Source organism: Canis aureus, chromosome 27 (genome assembly GCF_053574225.1).
Source record: "Canis aureus isolate CA01 chromosome 27, VMU_Caureus_v.1.0, whole genome shotgun sequence".
Lineage (NCBI taxonomy): Eukaryota > Metazoa > Chordata > Mammalia > Carnivora > Canidae > Canis > Canis aureus.
Genome location: NC_135637.1, coordinates 29,468,985 through 29,487,502, shown reverse-complemented (window position 1 = coordinate 29,487,502; position 18,518 = coordinate 29,468,985). Strand labels below are relative to the sequence as shown.

Sequence of the window (18,518 nt, the reverse complement as noted above, 5' to 3'; positions counted from 1 at the left end):
TATTCCATTGTATACATAGACCACATCTTCTTTATCCATTCATCTTTCAGTGGACACTGAGGCTCTTACCACAGTTTGGCTATTGTGGACATTGCTGCTAGAAACATTGGGGTTTAAGGGTCCTGGAGTTTCACTGCATCTGTATCTTTGGGGTAAATCCCCAGCAGTGCAATTGCTGGGTTGTAGGACAGATCTATTTGTAACTCTTTGAGGAACCTCCACATAGTTTTCCAGAGTGGCTGCACCAGTTCACATTCCCCCCAACAGTGCAGGAGGGTTCCCCTTTTTCCACATCCTCTCTAACACTGTTATTTCCTGCCTTGTTAATTTTCCCCAATTTCACTGGTGTGAGTTGGTATCTCATTGTGGTTTTGATTTGTATTTCCCTGATGGCAAGTGATGCAGAGCATTTCCTCAAGTGCTTTTTGGCCATGTCTATGCATTTCTGCTGTTTATACACAGCTCCACGCTTTGTAGGGAGGGGCCATGATCTGTCTGGAACCTGCAGAGGAGTCCCTCTTGTCTCTCCATAACTATAAGAAACTCAAGAACAAATATTGGGGTTCCCTGTCTGCAGCTGCAGAACAACATTCTCTGTCTCCACCCTCCCACGGATCCCTCTTTGTCTCCATCTGACTGTCATGGTACAATCAAAGGAATCAATTGAATTAGGAGGCCACCCCACCCCCTTAATCACTATATCTGTACTAATACAACTGCAGTACCCCTTTTCCATATAAGGTCAGATTTTAAGTCCTGAGCTCTACAATGTCAACATATGTTCTTTGGTAGGATAGAATTTAAATGAGATTTTAGGAAAGAAGAATCCTTTCCAAAAAGGTTTATAAGTGTCACTATTTTATTTATTTATTTATTTATTTATTTATTTATTTATTTATTATTTATTTATTTATTATTTATTTATTTAAAAGTTTTTATTTATTCATTCAAGAAAGACACACACACTTAGGCAGGGACACAGACAGAGGGAGAAACAGTCTCCATGCAGGTAGCCCGACATGGGACTCAATCCCAGTAATCCAGGATCTAGGCCAGGGCTGAAGACAGGAGTTTAACTGCTGGACTAAGCAGGCCTCCCTTTAAAAAAAATATTATTACTTTTTTTAAGTATGCAACACAGTTTCTTTGCACTGAAATGCAACCTAATAAAGTAAACATCAATAAAATACTAAATGAACACTTCCTCCATTTTTCGTTTTTTATGTGTAAAGGAATACTTTTAATGTTCCTGTTTTTTTTTTCTACAGGAAATGTATTTCCTCAATCTATAGTCCTGATCCAACAGACATTTTGTAATACGAAATATCTGATTTTGGGTTTTTGTGACCTAATGCCTCCTGAGTCACTCATATACTTTTCGATGTTAGGATTCACCCAAGGATGGAAATCAGTCCAGACCCTTCCCAATGCCCATCTCTCCATGGCAGATCAGCATTTATACTGCTCTGGGCTCAGGTGTTTGGCCATGAGATGTCAGTAATCACATGATATTTGTATCCACACTGGATGAAACAAAATGTATGTCTCCCTTCCTCATCTTGGTTTCTCACTGGGCCCAGCACCACTGTAATGTAGCCCCCAGGGGTACTCATCCTCGACCTCAGGCTGGGCACTAGGAGATCGTCGAGTCAGATTTGTTCCCAAGAAGGGAGCCTGAGAAATCAGTATTTATTGTTTGTATTATAAATAAATGCTCCAGACTTGGCCAATCTTTTCCTAGATCCAGTATGGATAGAGTCCTGTGCTGGAGGCATTCCTGAATGTGACTGTCCCTCCTGGGGACACTGCCATGAAGTCTCCTGAGTCACCACGGTCTAAGAATTAATCCCTGAAATGAAAATAGACACATGTTAGGAATGAAGAAGAAAAGGAGATGGATCTCTCCTAAGGATGCCTCTGAGATCCCCATGAACAGGGGAAGTGGCTGAGAAGGGGGAGAAGAAGGAGAGGAGTCAAGATCATGCTGTGGAATTTCCACAGATTCCCTGGCCTTAAAACTGGCTCTGGTCTCTGGGATGTCTCTTTTTTATTTAAGTTTTTCTTTACATTTCAATTATTAACACAATGTGTAATAAGAGTACAATTTAGTAATTCAAGAGTTAAATAAATGAGCCCGTGCTCATCACAAGTGCACTCCTTCATCCCCACCACCTTTTTAACCCATCCCTCCACCCACCTTCCATTTAGTAAGCATTAGTTAGTTCTCTAGAGTTAAGGGTTTGTTCTTGTTTTCCTCTCTTTTTCCCCTATGATGCATTGTTTCAATTCTTAAATTCTCCATGAGTGAAATTATATGGTATTTGTCTTTCTCTGATTGACTTATTTCACTTAGCATTTTACTCCCTAGCTCCATCCACATCTTTGCAAATGATAAAATGTGATTCTTTTTATGATTCAGTAATATTCCATCATATATATGTATATAACTTCTTTAACTGTTTATCAGTTGGGCTCACTCTGGTATTGCTGAAAATGCCACTATGAACTTCTGGGAGCATGTATCCCTTTGAGTTAGTATTTTTGTATTCTTTGGGTAAATACCACGAGGGTAATTGCTGAATCACAGAGTATTTCTGTTTTTAACGCATTGAGTATCCTTCAAACTGTGTTCCAAAGGATCTACATAAGTTTGCACACCCATCAACAGTGCAAGGCATTTCCCCTTTCTCCACATCATTGCCCACACCTGCTGTTTCCTATGTTGTGTCTGTTAGGTGTTATGACTGGTGGGAGGTCATATCTCCGTTTAACTTTGATTTGTATTTAGGATGTTTCCTTTATCTCCTCCTCAGCTCCAGGGATGAAGGGTGCACTTGGTGGTATATTGTGCAAATAGGAGCCCACAATTCTATCTGATACTGGATCCTCAGCCCAGCTAGTAGCTTCCATCCAGGGAGGATTTCTGGGGTGGTGAGAACTATGGGTCTGTCCCCTCGGAGGAGACAGCTGCTGTCATCTCTTCCTCTGTCAGTGAGCACCTGTGCAGGTCCCAGGCAGGTGTAACCATTTCAGTGGGTTTCAGGCCTGGCCAGCTCTGAGCAGGTGCACAGCGCCCCCTGCTGACAGCCTCAGGAGATAGGTCAAGGTGGTGGGACCTGCACAGACGGAATGGAGCCCATTTTTGGTTTCAACAAATAAGCAAGAAAACAAACAAATAAGAAGTGTCACCTACTCTTGAGTCCCTCTGGAGAGCTTCCTTTCCGTCAATGACTTCTGGACCTTTTTCAGTTGCAAAATTACCATTTGGTTTGTTTTGATGATTTCTCTTTCATTTCTGCATTTCTATTTTATCCATTTGTTTCAAGTGTGTTTGTAATTTTACACCACATGGATTTTATGAGAGTTGCCTAAAACTACCTATCCAATAATTACAGCATGTGAGTGATCTCAGTGTTGGTGTCAGTCGATTCTCCTTTCTTATTCAGGATTTTATGTTCCTGGTTCTTGACATCTCATATTTTTTTTTTATTGGATCCTGGGTATTATGACTAATAAAATGACATGCGTGGTCCTCAGTTACTTTTCTTCAAACAAGTGATCCTCCCGCTGAGGTGCAGCAGCAAGGGGAAGGGTGTTCATGTCAGCTTCCAGGTGGCTCAAGTGAAAATGTTTACCACTCTGCTGCTTACTCTCTGCTGGAGAAGGTGGGGCAGTGATTGCCACTTCCCAGCTCCCATCATGTAGGGGTGTGGGACAAGCTCATTGCTGGGCCCTGTGAACACCATGGTGGGATGCACAGGACTGAATGGAGCTGCTATCCTTCTGAGAGTGGATCTTCTGGTCCCCACTGCATTCCTTGTCCTCACTGACACCAGAGAGTGGAGGGTCAAATGCAGCGCCAGCTCCCTTGCCTCCTGCATCATACTTCAGTGTTTTCAGGCCCAGGGAGAGCCCAGGCTCAGTTCCCCAGTGTTCAGACCACCACCAGCAATGGGTAGATGGCAACAAACCAGCTTTGCCATGTACCACTGCATTCATTCTCCCTGCTGAGCAATGGAGTTCATATGATTTCCCCATTATCTGCCAAATTCATGGGTGAGAAAACCTGGAATGCAAACTACTCACCTAGGCCTGCCTTGCCCAGAATTGTTCATGTTCCCATACGATGGGGGCTCAGCGATCTCCTGAGTAGCTGACACCATGACACGTGGGTATTGGGACACTGCCTGCTTCTGCCAGGAGGATATAGACACCATGTCTCTGCTGAGCAATAATATGTGAACCCTGCATGAGGGCACAGTTTTGGATTCATTAATATGTGCAAGTCGTGGGCAGGTTTCTCCAAATATTTCCTCTACTCAGGCCAACTTATCTCCATATCCTCTGACCTGAGGAGTTGCTGCTTTTGGAATTTTAGTGTTTTCTGGTTTGATTTTCTGCATCTCAGCCTTTGAATGTTTCTTGGTTGGAGGAACCTACACTCTTATCTTACATGTGGAGGACCTAATACAAGGAAGGAACCAGGGTACGCACTTTGGCATTTTCCTCAATTTGTTTGAAGTCTTCCTTCTTCCTCTTTCTACCTTCAAAAGTCTTCCTATACTTGATTGTTATAGTGTGTCAGGAAATTTCAGTTGTAAGAGAGAGGACTTGCATGAATGGGAGCACTTCCTACTGTCCAGTGCTGGGGAATCTCATGGTGCCTGTTCTGAATTCTTTCTTCCAGGGCTAGAATGGCGGGGATCCGGCTGATCTGCTGGAAGGGAGGAGATTTATCTTGACTCTCAAGCTGTGTAAATAAAAGACAAAGAACCTGATTGTTATTTTTACATTACTCTTTACAGTGTAAAGAAAAACAAATACATTCCATAACCAAGAACTCAATGTGAAAAGTTTTACAGGCTGGTTGGAAACCAGTAGAGCACAAATGTCTGTCTTTCTGTTCTTAAATGCAGAGGAGTGGAGAGAAGAAATTTTTATTCCTTTATTCTTTTATTTGTGTGTGGAAATTTTATTCTGTAATAAGTTTATATTTACAGAAATAAATACAAATACGGGATAGGGATCTCTATGTTTCACCCAGCTTTTTCTAATGGTAACTTTTGTGTTGTTATGATATGTTTATAAAAACAAGTATTTACCAGTGGTCTGATAATCCTGAAAAAATTTCAGACTCAATCTGGATTTCAAAATTTGTTTATTTATTTATTTATTTATTTATTTATTTATTTATTTATTTTAACACTGTTTTGCCTAAAATCAATTCAAGTAATAACATTGCATTTATTCATAAGGACATACTAAAATCCTCCAATGTATGAGTTTTCAGGCTTTCTCTGTTCTTGATTTTGGGAATTTGGAGACAGCTGGTGTGGTATATTGTAGAATGTCCCAGAACATGGGTTTATCTGATTTTGTCTCATGATTACATTAATATTATGGATCTGGGGAAAAACAGCACAGAGGTGAATTGATTTTCTTAATGCATCATTCGGAAGATGTGTCATACTAACATGACATATCATTGAGAGTATGGGTGGGGAGAGTGCACATTCCATGCTATTTCATTTTATTTATTTATTTTATTTATATTTTGAAGATTTTACTTTTATTCATGAGACACACACACACACACAGAGGGAGAGAGAGAGAGAGACAGAGAGAGAGAGATAGAGTGAGGCAGAGACACAGGCAGAGGGAGAAGGAGGCTCCATGCAGGGTGCCTGACATGGGACTCCATCCCTGGTCTCCAGGATCACACCCTGGGTTGAAAGAGCTGCTAAACTGCTGAACCACTGGGGCTGCCCCATTTGGTGCTATTTTTAATGATTATTTTTCTGTTCATAATCTATCTGATGCCAGTCTACTGTATTTTGGCCATTCTCATAAGTGTGCAATGGTAGCTCATTAATATTTGCCTTGGCTTTTCCTAATGATATAAATATGGAACAGAATATCACATGTTTATATGAAATATCCGTATCTCCTTCTGTGAAATATCTGGTAATATCTTTAACTTACTTTTTAGCCACTTCTTTTTTTTCTTTTGCTTTGTTTGCAAAATACATTATATCGCGTATTTATTTCCTTCCTTCCTTTTTCTTTCTTCCTTTTTTTCTTTCTTTCTCTTTATATCCTTTCTTTCTTTCCTTCTTATATATATTTGTACCTGTATATTTATGACTGATGAACTCTCCAGAAGTTTGGCAATTTATCTGAAATATATTCTGTCTCTGGTTTATTGATTTTTCTCTGTTAGGTTTTATTTTTGTCATTATTCAGGGGAAATGGGACACATCTTCTCTAAGAGACATTTCACATCACATTTTCCAGTCATCCAGATCATACTAGAAGTAGAACCATACCAGCCATGGCACCAGCTGCTCTCCATCAGCTCCTGTGTTCCTGAAACCCCAAGTGTCTGTGTTCTGCTGCTATAATCTTTGCCTATGAAGTTGGGCAAATGTGCCTGTATTTCTAATGACTTGGTGAAGGGGAAATAACTATGCTCTGGGGTGACACCAGGGATGGTAGTAAAAGTCCTCAGGACGATCCCATCTCAAGGCCTAGAGAACACTCAGTCTGACTCCATACATGCTACAAACGAACTTCCAAACAACAAGCCATTTTGTTCAGGCCCAATGGATTGAGGACAGAACTCAGGAGGTTCGTCCGGTCTCAATTCCCCACATCTGCTTGTCACCTCTACAGTGGAATCTGCTAAAATTACTCTCTCCTCTCCCTCTGCCCTTCCCCACACATTCGCTCTCTTTCGCTCCAATAATAGTCTTGAAAAATAATATATTATATATTTATCATATATTTAATGCTTACGTATTCTATGCAACATAATTTCAAGTATATAATATGTATATATATTGATTAGAAATTAGATGCAAATATCAATATTTTTTTTCTAAGAGAAAATCAGTTACCACAGATGACAGCATAGCTATTCCAGTTTAGCCCCCTGAAGAAGAGCTTGAACCATAAGGCAACAGGATGACTGGGGTGATGACCATCCTGTGCAAATAATGAGAGAAAGGGAATACAAATGACCGCCCTCTGCATCTTTTCCCTCATCACTGAAAAGAACTCCTTGTTGATGATGGAGGAGGTAAAGGGAAGAATAAGGACAGGACAGAGAAGCCCCAGCAGTCTGATCTCTGAGGACTCACTGGTGGCATTCCCATTTGCCCCTCATCAAAGGTCTCTCACCTTAGACACAGGTAGCAATACTGGTGATTTTTTTAAGATGCAAATTTGACCAGGTATGGGATTGTCTCCCCCTCCTGAACATCAGGTCTGAAAATGACTCCATGGGATTGAGGATGAAATGTGCCTGGAGAAAGTGAGTCAGAACTGAAAACTCATGAGACTCCAGGGCTCCTGTACAGCACAACACTTCACTGAGGACACTGCCTGCTCAGTTTGCAAGAATTTGTGTATTTTCTTAGACATCTGGCCCAGAAGTCTGGTCTCACAGGACCCATGCGACAGCACTCCCTGCTGTGCTAACATGCTTAGCCCACCCTCCCCTCTGACTCCGCCCAACAATCCTGGAATGGTGTGCCTACTGTGCAACTCAATCATTTTAATGTCACTGCCCAGGAAAGGAGAATGAGGAGTTGCCCCCGTCACCTTTATCCCTGACACTTATTTTCAAAAAACTAATGGTATCCAGACAGTTAAATACATGATAAATTGCATTGTCCTCATATTGCCAGATATTTCAGAATTATCTGTCATTGAGTTTGCTTCTTCCAGGTGCCTCAGGTCCTTACCACTCTATCATCATCTTGAAACAAGTAAAGGTCATAAGGTTCTCAGTGTACCATGGTGGTTCACACTTTGTAATAATTTTATGTGAATTCTTCTTTCGTTTGAACGTTGTTGTTGTTTTTGTTGTTGTTGTTTTCTTGTTGCTATATAGATTCCTTGTCAAGTCCGCATCCCTCACTGCTAAGGCTTTTCAGCCTATATTTGCTATGACAATATAATGCCATCAGGGGAATTGTGTCTTCCACTCCTACTGATTTGTCTGAGATCAATTTTTCCCTTGAATGTTAACCAGAAATTCTAATTTGTTTGTCCCTCTGATATACTTTGTATTTCTAGGCTCATTCTGTTATTTACTCAGCATGATGATTCCTATTAAGAGAACCTTACTATAAATGGACCTCTCCTCACTTTGGATGGGTTCTTCAACCTCCCCTGCACTGAAACCCTCATGGTCCTGCACTCTAATTACATTGGACCCTAACCTAGAAATATTGTTCAGAGTTCCATGGAATTCACTGGAGTTGTGTGTCTAAGATCTGAGTCCAATAAACAGCTATTGTCTAACATCTTGCCTAACAGGGAGCCAGAGGGGATGAGCAGTAGACAGTGAAGGATTAAACCGGGGCAGTGTCCAAATGGCAGGATGACACCAAGTATGTAGATGTATTTGGATGATGGTGGTTGAAGCTTCACTATATATAGTCATGCAATCCATTGGCACCATGTTTTCACACTTACTTAAATCTGTTTCATTTTTGGCAATCTTTTATAGTTTTCAGTTTTCAATTTTTTCCTACTCATTATATTCCCTCCTAAAAGTTTTATTCTTTTTGATGCTATCCTAAATAGAATTGTTTATTCATAATTTTTTGGGCTTCTTCATTTTGGATATAGACAACACTACCTGGTTGTGATAAGGCATTACCACTTGAACTCCTGTGGGAGATACTAGATAGATCTTATTGAGGATTGATGATAGAGTTTGTTCCCTATTTTGGAACAGTAGGAACAAGTAATGAAACAGGAAAGAATATGAGAAGGAAGCTCTGCATCTGTGACCTTAAAATAAGCAATCTCACATGATTTACTGTATGCACAGGAGAAAGTAGATGACTAAATAAAATGGCTGTTGCCTCGACGACTTATGGGGAAAATAGAAAACCCTAAAGCTTTTCTTCTTTTCCAGTTTGACATTCACTTGATTTATGTTTTCTAGAACCTATGTAATCATTTGTGAAACATATATTTCACAAGGACCAGGAATTCTCTGGTTGATGCAGTCAAAGTAGGAATAGGTAGGGTGAGGAAGGAGCTTCCCTCTTTGTTTCTGACACAGTGATTTTGGCAGGAAGGAGAGGAGTGATATGCTTCCAGCTCTTTTTGTCCTCAGAATGTGGCCCCTGGGAGAGGGCACCCTGCTCCCTACAAGCAGCCTTTCTCTGCTGGTTCCCTAGCTTCCACTCCCTCCTCCAAGCTCTAACATCTCACCCATCTCTTCATTGGACCATGATTCCCCGTCTCTGAGAACAATGATATCTAGGGAATAACCCTCAAGATTTGACGCACACCTAGGACTGCTGGATTATTTGAAGTTTGATTTAAAAAAAGGATATTTCATTCCAATTAGGTGTCCTTATTTTCTATGTACAATGGAATTGTGCAGTGAGTAACTATCAGTTTCTGGCTATAAATTATTTCCCAGATAATGATACCTTGTTTAATTGAATCATATGTTCCACTACTGAGACTTCTTCAGTTACAGATAAAGAAGTTATAGAAATTATTCAGTACTGAATCTCTAAGTAAGACCCAGATATTCATAAAGTACATAATTTTAAAATACCCTGTAATATCTGAAATGTATATAAATATCTAAAATACATAGATATAGATGGGATATGACAAATGAATAACAAAAAGGTCAGATTGTGAAAATAAGGGTAATTCGTGTTGATGAGGACGGGGACAATCTAAGTGAGTCCTTAGGGGAAGAGGTTGTCAAAGACCAGCAGTCCTCCCCTGAGATGTGTGGGTCTGCCCACCTCTGAACTTTCCAAGTGAGGAAGGATCTGAATGAGGATTATAGGTAAGATTCATGGACCTTCAACAAAATTAAGGTTCCCTTGCAAAGATGCATCTTCTCTATATAGGGTAGTGGCCTATCCCCACACTTCTACTCCACATGTTTGCCCATCTCCGCTTCTAGTCTTGGACAAAGGCAAGTGCAAGAAGGAGAAGTTGGAGACAGAATTATGAAACTCTGTCATAGAAAATCGTGGTTCAGGGAAATGTCCACTCTGGGCCTGTTGAAGATTGAGAGAGGTGATTTTCATGGAATCCCAGTTGAAGGGGAGATTTTCACCTGTACTCTGAAAATGGAGGCGATTAGTTTTTGGAGAACCAAATCAATAACAGAAGGATAGGAAGTCAAAAGTTTCAAGATGTCCAAGAGAGGAGAGAAGGTTAAGGAAAAAGTGCAGGGTGAGGGAGAACTAATCTAAGGCAAAGGGAATGAACCTCCTCTGACTGGATCATTGTGGGTTCTCCAGCATAGAGCCCCTGGCCTTCCAAAGGAGAGCTATCTGAGGAACCTGTGGAATGTGTTGGAGTGAATGGCTGAGGGCGTGAGGAAGCTAGATGGATACAGAAAACCAGGGAGAAGATTGATCCTTTCAAAGCTCAGGCTACTGTCATGTCAGAGAAGCTCCTGTGAACTGGACAACTTGTCATCTGCCACTCACCTTGATCTTCGAGTTTGAGGGAACTTCCCCACACTCCTCTCACGACACCCCCCAGTGATTCTTCCTATCACAAGGGTCCTATCCTCAGTTGCCCTCTCTGACATTTGGTCACCTGAACAAGGACCTTAATCATGCTGACTTTGTAGTTCTTGGAGCTCATGTGTGCAGAATAGAAACAGGTGGGTATTCTGGAATCCCACGCTGTGGAGGGGTGCCATGGTGGGCACCACGTTTTGTAAGTGATGGCAGGATCTGCTCTCTCAGCTACACTTGGGTTGCAGGTGGTGTGCTCATGTGCATTTTAGGACGCAATTGTGCATTGAACCATGTAGGAAATATGACAGCGCAGCCTCCTGGGCATCACCATGAGATCTGAGGAGAGATTCTTGGTCTTTCTTTCCTTTTGCTCTTGGGAATGGAGTCACTCATGACATATGGGGCCTCATTCTACATGACTGTTCCCTACATGATTCTTAATTGTTGAGGGTTCTAGTCACAGGAATAAGGAAGAGATGATGTAGGTTTCCATGTGGGTTGAGAAATGCCACCATCCAGTTTCACCAGGGGGTTATAGAGTCACAGCAGAGAAGAGCCTCCTATGGGTGAGTCATGCTCCAAGTCCCACTGAAGCATGTTCAGGCCCTTCTAAAAAAAGTCCAAAAATGCTTTAATAGACCGTTCCCTTAGAAAAAGTACACAATGTTATTAGAAAATATTCCTCAAAAAGGCATAAGATACAGGGAGCTTCAAAAAAGAAATGAATGAAAATAAAAATACAATCACTCAAAATCTTTTGGAGACAGGCATTGCAGTCCTAAGAGGGAAATACATAGCAATATGAGAATCCATCAAAAATTTTGAAAAAAACCAAATACACAAGATAACCTCTCACCTAAAGGAACTGGAGAAGAACAGCAAATAAAACATACACCAAGCAGAAGTAGAAAGCAGAACTCAGTGAAGTAGACCAGAAGAACTGTAGAACAGATCAACAAAGCAAGGTGTTGGTTCTTTGAAAGAATTAATAAGAAGCATAAATCATTAGCCATCCATATTAAAAGAAGAGAGAAATGACTCAAATTAAAAAATCATGAACGGGGAGGATCCCTGGGTGGCGCAGCGGTTTGGCGCCTGCCTTTGGCCCAGGGCGCGATCCTGGAGACTCGGGATCGAATCCCACATCGGGCTCCCGGTGCATGGAGCCTGCTTCTCCCTCTGCTTGTGTCTCTGCCTCTCTCTCTCTCTGTGACTATCATGAATAAATAAATAAAATCTTAAAAAAAAAATCATGAACGGAAAATGAGAGATCATAACCAATACCAAGGAAATACAAATGATTTTCAAAATATATTATGAGCAGCTACACGCCAATAAATTAGACAATCTAGAAGAAATGTACGCATTTCTGGAAAAATGCAAATTACCAAAACTGTAACAGGAAGAAATAGAAAACCTGAACAGGCCAATATCCAGAGAGGGAATTGAAGCAGGCATCAAAAACCTCCCAAAACACAATAGTCCAGAGCCAGATGGCTACCCAAGGGAATTCTATTAAAGGTTTAAAGGAGAAATAATGCCTTTTCTACTAAAACTGTTCCAAAGAGTAGAAAGGGATGGGATACTTCCAAACTCGTTTCTGAAGCCAGCATCACCTTAATTGCAAAACCAGACAAAGACCCCATAAAAGGAGAAGTATAGATCAATATCCCTGCTGAACACAGATGCAAAAATTCTCAACAAGATATTAGCCAATAGGATCCAATCGTACATTAAGATTATTCACCATGAACAAGTGGGATAATTGGGGAATTCAACGTTGGTTCAACACTCATAAAACAATAAACATGATACATCACATCAACAAGAGAAAAAAACAAGTATCATATGATCCTCTCAATAGATGCAGAGAAAGCATTTGACAAAATACAGCATCCAATCCTGATCCAAACTATTCAGGGTGTAGGTTTAGAGGGAACATGGTTCAGCATCTTAAAAGCCATTTATGAAAAGCCCACAGCAAATATCATTCTCATAGGGGAAACACTGAGCACCTTCAACTAAGATCAGGAACACAACAGGAATGTCCACTCTCGCCACTGCTATTCAAGATAGTACTGGAAGTCCTAGAGCAATCAGGCAACAAAACGAAATACAAGGCACTCAATTTGGCAAAGAGCATGTAAAAAAATCCCTTTTTGCAGATGACTCCAAAACCCAAATGACTCCACCCAAAGATTGCTAAACTCATATAGCAATTTGGCAATGTGGCAGGATACAAAAATAAAGCGCAGAAATCAGTGGCATTTCTATACACTAACAATGAGACTGAAGAAAAAGAAATTAAGGAGTCATTCTCTTCAGAGACTTGGAAAAAATCATCTTAATATTCGTGTGGAATCAGAAAAGACCCGATTAGCCAGGGGAATATTTTTTTAAATATTTTATTTATTTATTCATGATAGTCACACAGAGAGAGACAGAGAGGCAGAGACACAGGCAGAGGGAGAAGCAGGCTCCATGCAGGGAGCCCGACGTGGGATTCGATCCCGGGTCTCCAGGATCACGCCCCAGGCCAAAGGCAGGCACCAAACGGCTGCGCCACCCAGGGATCCCTAGCCAGGGGAATATTTAAAAAGAAAACCATACCTGAGGGGATCACAATGCCAGATTTCAGGTTGTACTACAAAGCTGTGGTCATCAAGACAGAGTGGTACTGGCAAAAAAACAGACATATAGGTCAATGGAAGAAAATACAGAACTCAGAAATGGCTCCTCAACTCTATGGTCAACTAATATTTGACAAAGCAGGAAATACTATTCACTGGAAAAAAGAAAGGCTCTTTAATAAATGGTGCTGGGAAAATTGGACATCCACATGCAGAAGAATGAAACTGGACAATTCTCTTTCACCACACACAAAGATAAACTCAAAATGGATGAAAGATCTAAATGTGAGACAAGAATCCATCCAAATCCTAGAAGAGAACACAGGCAACACCCTTTTTAGACCTGGCCACAGCAACTTCTTGCAAGATACATCTAAGAAGACAAGGGAAACAAAATCAAAAATAAATTATTGGGACTTCATCAAGATAAGAAGCTTTTGCAGAGCAAAGGATACAGTCAGGAAAACTAAACAACAACCTACAGAATGGGAGAAGGTATTTGCAAATGACGTATCAGATAAAGGGCTAGTATCCAAGATCTATCAAGAACTTATTCAACTTAACAGCAAATAAACAATCCAATCATGAAATGGGCAAAATACATGAAGAGAAATCTCACAGAGGAAGACATAGACATGGCCAACAAGCACATGAGAAAATGCTCCGCATCCCTGGCCATCAGGGAAATACAAACCAAACCACAATGAGATATCACCTCACACCAGTGAGAATGGGGAAATTAACAAGAGGGGAAATAACAAATGTTGGAGAGGATGTGGAGAAAGGGGAACCCTCTTGCACTGTTGGTGGGAGTGTGAACTGGTGCAGCCACTCTGGAAAACCGTGTGCAGGTTCCTCAAAGAGTTAAAAGTAGACTATCCAACGACCCAGCAATTACACTCTAGGGATTTACCACAAAGATGCAGATGCTGTGAAACGCTGGGACACCTGCACCCCAATGTTTCTAGCAGCAACGTCCACAATAGCCAAATAGTGGAAGGAGCCTCAGTGTCCATGGAAAGATGAATGGATAACTTTTCTCCATACCTGAGCCCTGCAAAACTCAGAATCTGTCTTTGAGTATTCTTATAGTTTTATAACAATGTACTTATTAGCATGAGGTTTAAGATTCTGATTTTTTTAATAAGAATACATACCTGGAAGCATTGGTTATATTACCAAGATGTTGACTAGAATGTCATACTGGTTTTATATATAAAATTTTTCTTTTATTTATAATATATTTACAAATATATATATTTTATTGGAGTTCAAATTGCCAACATATACTATAGCACTCAGTGCTCAACCCGTCAAATGCCCCTCTTAGTGCCTATCAACCAGTCACCCCATCTCCCCTTTCACTATCCCTTAGGGAAAAAAGGAGATAAAATGAGTGGGAAAATTTAGAGAGGGTGACAAAACATGAGAGACTCCTAACTCTGGGGAATGAACATGGGGTAGAATGTCATATTTGAATGAGATATATGCACTGTATACATCTATACACACATAATCAGATATGACCAGTCAGATTTAGAGAACTAACATTGGCTTTATGGATCCAGTAAAACCTCTTGGAAATATCATCCTACCACATTCTTACAGTTTCCAACAGCTTTACCAGGCTAGTCAGGAGGTCACAGCCTGGCAGGTGTAGGAATCTTGGTATATTTGGGTACCTAAAGAACAGACAATGCAACCAAGTGTATACTTATTACAGGGTAAATCTGAAGAAAAGGATTTGGCACAAGTTTCGGCTTGGCTTCTATACTGGAGGAGCTGTTAAACATTTCATCCAGAGATTTTTCACAAAAGCTGCAGCAAATAACGTTTTAACAAGAGCTTATATGTTCAAGTGCCATGCTTGCTGCAAATATGTGAATAATCTGATAAGTTATTTGTGAAACTATTCATATTCAGTGAACTAATTAATGTTAATTCAGCTACATTTAGTAGAAATGAGAGTGGTTGTTGAGAAAACATGTATTTCAATCACACATCTGAGTAAATACTTGAGTCAATTCCTGTTTATTATAACCGGAACTTGATAACTTGATCCTGATTTTCTCTACCTTCGTAGAATCTCTGGGTACAAATCTGAAAACTAGCATGTTGATTTTTCGCCCACATTTGGAAGTGCATTCAAACTGCCCTATATCCTGAAGTCCTGACAAGTAAATGTGAATCCAACGATAGAACCTTCAGAGAAGTCAGCACAGCAGCTCCTGTAGAGGTGGTCTTCATGCCAGTGGCTCTCTGGGACAGTCAGAGATAACCAGACACATTTGAACTACAAACCAGGAAAGTCTGACAGATTGTCACAGCCTTCTATCTCTCTACCTGAAGACACATGAGCTTGACATCAAGAAATCTTCTCCACTGGTTGCCCTCAGAACTCAGAACCTGTCTAAATTTTATTCAATCATTTACCATCTTTTTCCCCATACAAATGCCATTTGTTTAATACCTGATTCCTTGAACCACAAGCCTGACTTTGAGAATGCACCTCCATCAACTCCTCCTGAATTGGGTTTAAATAAACTGGCCAGTTGTCAGAATAGGGTCATCAAAATGAACAATCTGCTAGCACAAGTTTTAACACATGTATCCTCGGGAAATTTCAGAGAAGAGAGGGAACTGGCTAAAGATAGTCTGCCCCAGATTGGACCCCATTGGCACGAACATTAGTTTCACTTTAAACAAATGAAACTCAGCAGATTTAGGAAAATCTATTTAATCCCCCAAAACTGCCAGCTTGTACCAGGAAGAGAGCTATGACCAGGATCCCTCTTTACCTAAGACATGTGTCTACATAGCAGGACAACTTCTCTTTTCCAAACAACTCCTCTTCCCTTCCCTCTAATGCACTTTCTCCTCTTTGGTCATCGGACGCCTGCCCCTCTCCTTCACTCACATAAGTGTCGTGGTACCTGTCCTTGCAATACTCCATGTCTGTGTGGATACCCAGTATGTATGCTATAAACTTTGATTTTCTCCTGTTAATCTGCCAAATGTCAATTAGATTCTTAAAAAGAGGGACCTGAAGAGCACAGGAAATACTTACCTCCACAGCAACAGGCACTGGTGAAGTTTCATCAGAGGTCAGTCAAGAGTAAGCAGAGATGTGCATCTCTAGGACTGCTGATCAACAATCCCCTGGATCAGGGTCTGATCTTATATCCTGGAAACATGAGATAAACGTCATCCTGCATCAGAAATGGATCCTCACACTGTCCTAGCTGGTGGAGCCCCCTCCCCACACTCTTCTCAAGAACCCCACCTCCTCCCTCTCCTTCCAATTCTCATCCCAGTCCTGGCTTCCTCTATGTCATGATGACTTTCCTCCTCCTCATCTGCTGGTGCAGAACTCCTAGTCGACTGGGACAGAGTCCACACACCTACCTCATCCGCCCTACATGCTCACGACCTGCTCCATCACTATCTGTGCAGGACTGGGATGTCACTGTGGGACATCACATTCTGGGGTTCCCTGGGTAAACCTTCAATGCTCCAGCTCCACCCCACCAAGCACAACACTCCTCAGTATCCAGGGACAAGATTTCCTTATTTTTGGTTTATTCTGTGTCCTCTCTCTTCCCCCAGACACTATCAGCTCCTTGATCATGGGGACTCTTCCATGTCCACTTGTGTCCCACATCCCTAAGCTCACATGGGGCACATACTAGGTGTTCAGTAGGTGATGTGAAGGCACACTGTAAGGACAGTGCACCATCCTCAGTCAGACGCAGGTGGACTCTGTGTCTCCTGCTCTGTCCTGACTTGTCAACAGTAATAAAGGATTGTGGATCCCAATGATCAAGAATGAATTCTCGAGATGAATAATGTTGGAAACAGGTGATTTTATGATAGTGGGGACAGGGACCTGTGGGCAGAAACTGCACTGGGATTGTGAGGAGGGACTGATGATATGCTTTTTAATAAGTGGAGGTCAGGGATAGTGTAAAACTTTAAGGAATTTGGAGGCAAGGCTTTAAGGACCTTCATGATCTAGCTGCTGTTAAGGTGAGGTTATTCTCAATCTTTAATAAAGATAAACACTAAAGCACTAAGGCAGCCATGAGTTCCTTGAGCAACACAATATGTGTATATGTCAGGTCTCTAACAGTGGGCTGCAGGCTGTAAGGACATTTAATTTAATCTATATTTTCTTGTCTTTGTCTCTTCATTGACAGACTGTGAACAGGCCATCATGCTCCTGACAACAAGGAATTTCTCCTCAATATGAGAAAACCATAGAATGTTTTTGAGCCAAGGACAGGGTGCAGGGCTGAAGTGAAGAGAATCAGGATCATTTTGGAGCCAAAGCTCCGTCAGGTTGACCACAGAGTGCAGTTTACACCAAACAAAGGAGTAAGCTGACTTGGCCAAACAGTGGGTGCTGCAAAGCAAAATTCACTTATAGGGGGAGAGCAGGTTAGTGTCTCACTTCCTCCCAGGCCCAGAGCACTGTGTGACCATCGAGGTTGTCATCATAGGATTGGCAGTAATAATCAGCCTCGTCCTCAGCCTAGATACCAGTGATGGTCAGGGTGGCAGTGCTGCCTGACTTGGAGCCAGAGAATTGAACCGGGATCCCCGAGGGTCGATTGCTAGTACCATAGATGATTGTTTTAGGGGACTTTCCTGGGAGCTGCTGGTACCATTGTACAACGTAACCACTGCTGATGTTGGTGCTGCTTCCAGTGCAGGAGATGGTGACCCTCTGTCCCAAGGCCGCAGACACTGAGGGCAGGCTGAGTCAGCACAGCCTGGGCCCAGGAACCTGCAACAGGGAAAGACACAGAGAGGATTATGTTGGGGTCTGGAAACAATGAGAGGAAGCAGAACCTCACATGTCCTCCCAGGGGCCCTTCCCCCACCCCCATCTGGTCACCTGTGCAGTGAGCGAGGAGGGTGAGGAGGAGAGGGGACCAGGCCATGGTGGAGGTCATCACTGATCCTGCCTTCAGTGGTCCCACAGCTGAGCAGAGCCTCCTCTCATCTCTCTCTTCCCCTCTTCATCTTCTTTGAGAGGGAGGTCCCATCCATTCAAATGAGACTCCAGCTTTTGACATCCACCTGGCCTTGTGTCAGGTCCCTCTGTCTGAGATGACAGAGGCATGGGCAAGGGAGGGGCTGTGTAAGGCCAGGGGGTGGGGAGGTCCCAGCTGTGATCTCTCAGAAGAGGGCACAAGCAGAGCCAGGGGGGAGGTCCCAACTCTGATCACCCTGACGCCTCAGAAATGGAACCAGAATGCCCCCTGGTGTCCAGACCCAGAGGCACCACTGTGTGACAAGGTGACCAGGGCCCACATCTCCTGCTTCCCCAACTCTTTGCCCACTGTTCCTTCGCTAGGGCCAGACC

General features: G+C 41.9%; 1 pseudogene across 1 annotated transcript in view; it reads right to left on the bottom strand.

Annotated features, from left to right (window-relative positions):
- The window catches only part of LOC144299428 (immunoglobulin lambda variable 1-40 pseudogene), a 59,876-nt pseudogene extending 41,725 nt beyond the window's left edge, over positions 1–18,151 (bottom strand). Inside the window, exon 1 of the transcript XR_013366167.1 lies at positions 18,048–18,151. The product of XR_013366167.1 is annotated as an immunoglobulin lambda variable 1-40 pseudogene (transcript). The remainder of the gene's footprint in view (positions 1–18,047) is intronic.
- Between the last annotated feature and the right edge of the window lie 367 nt (positions 18,152–18,518).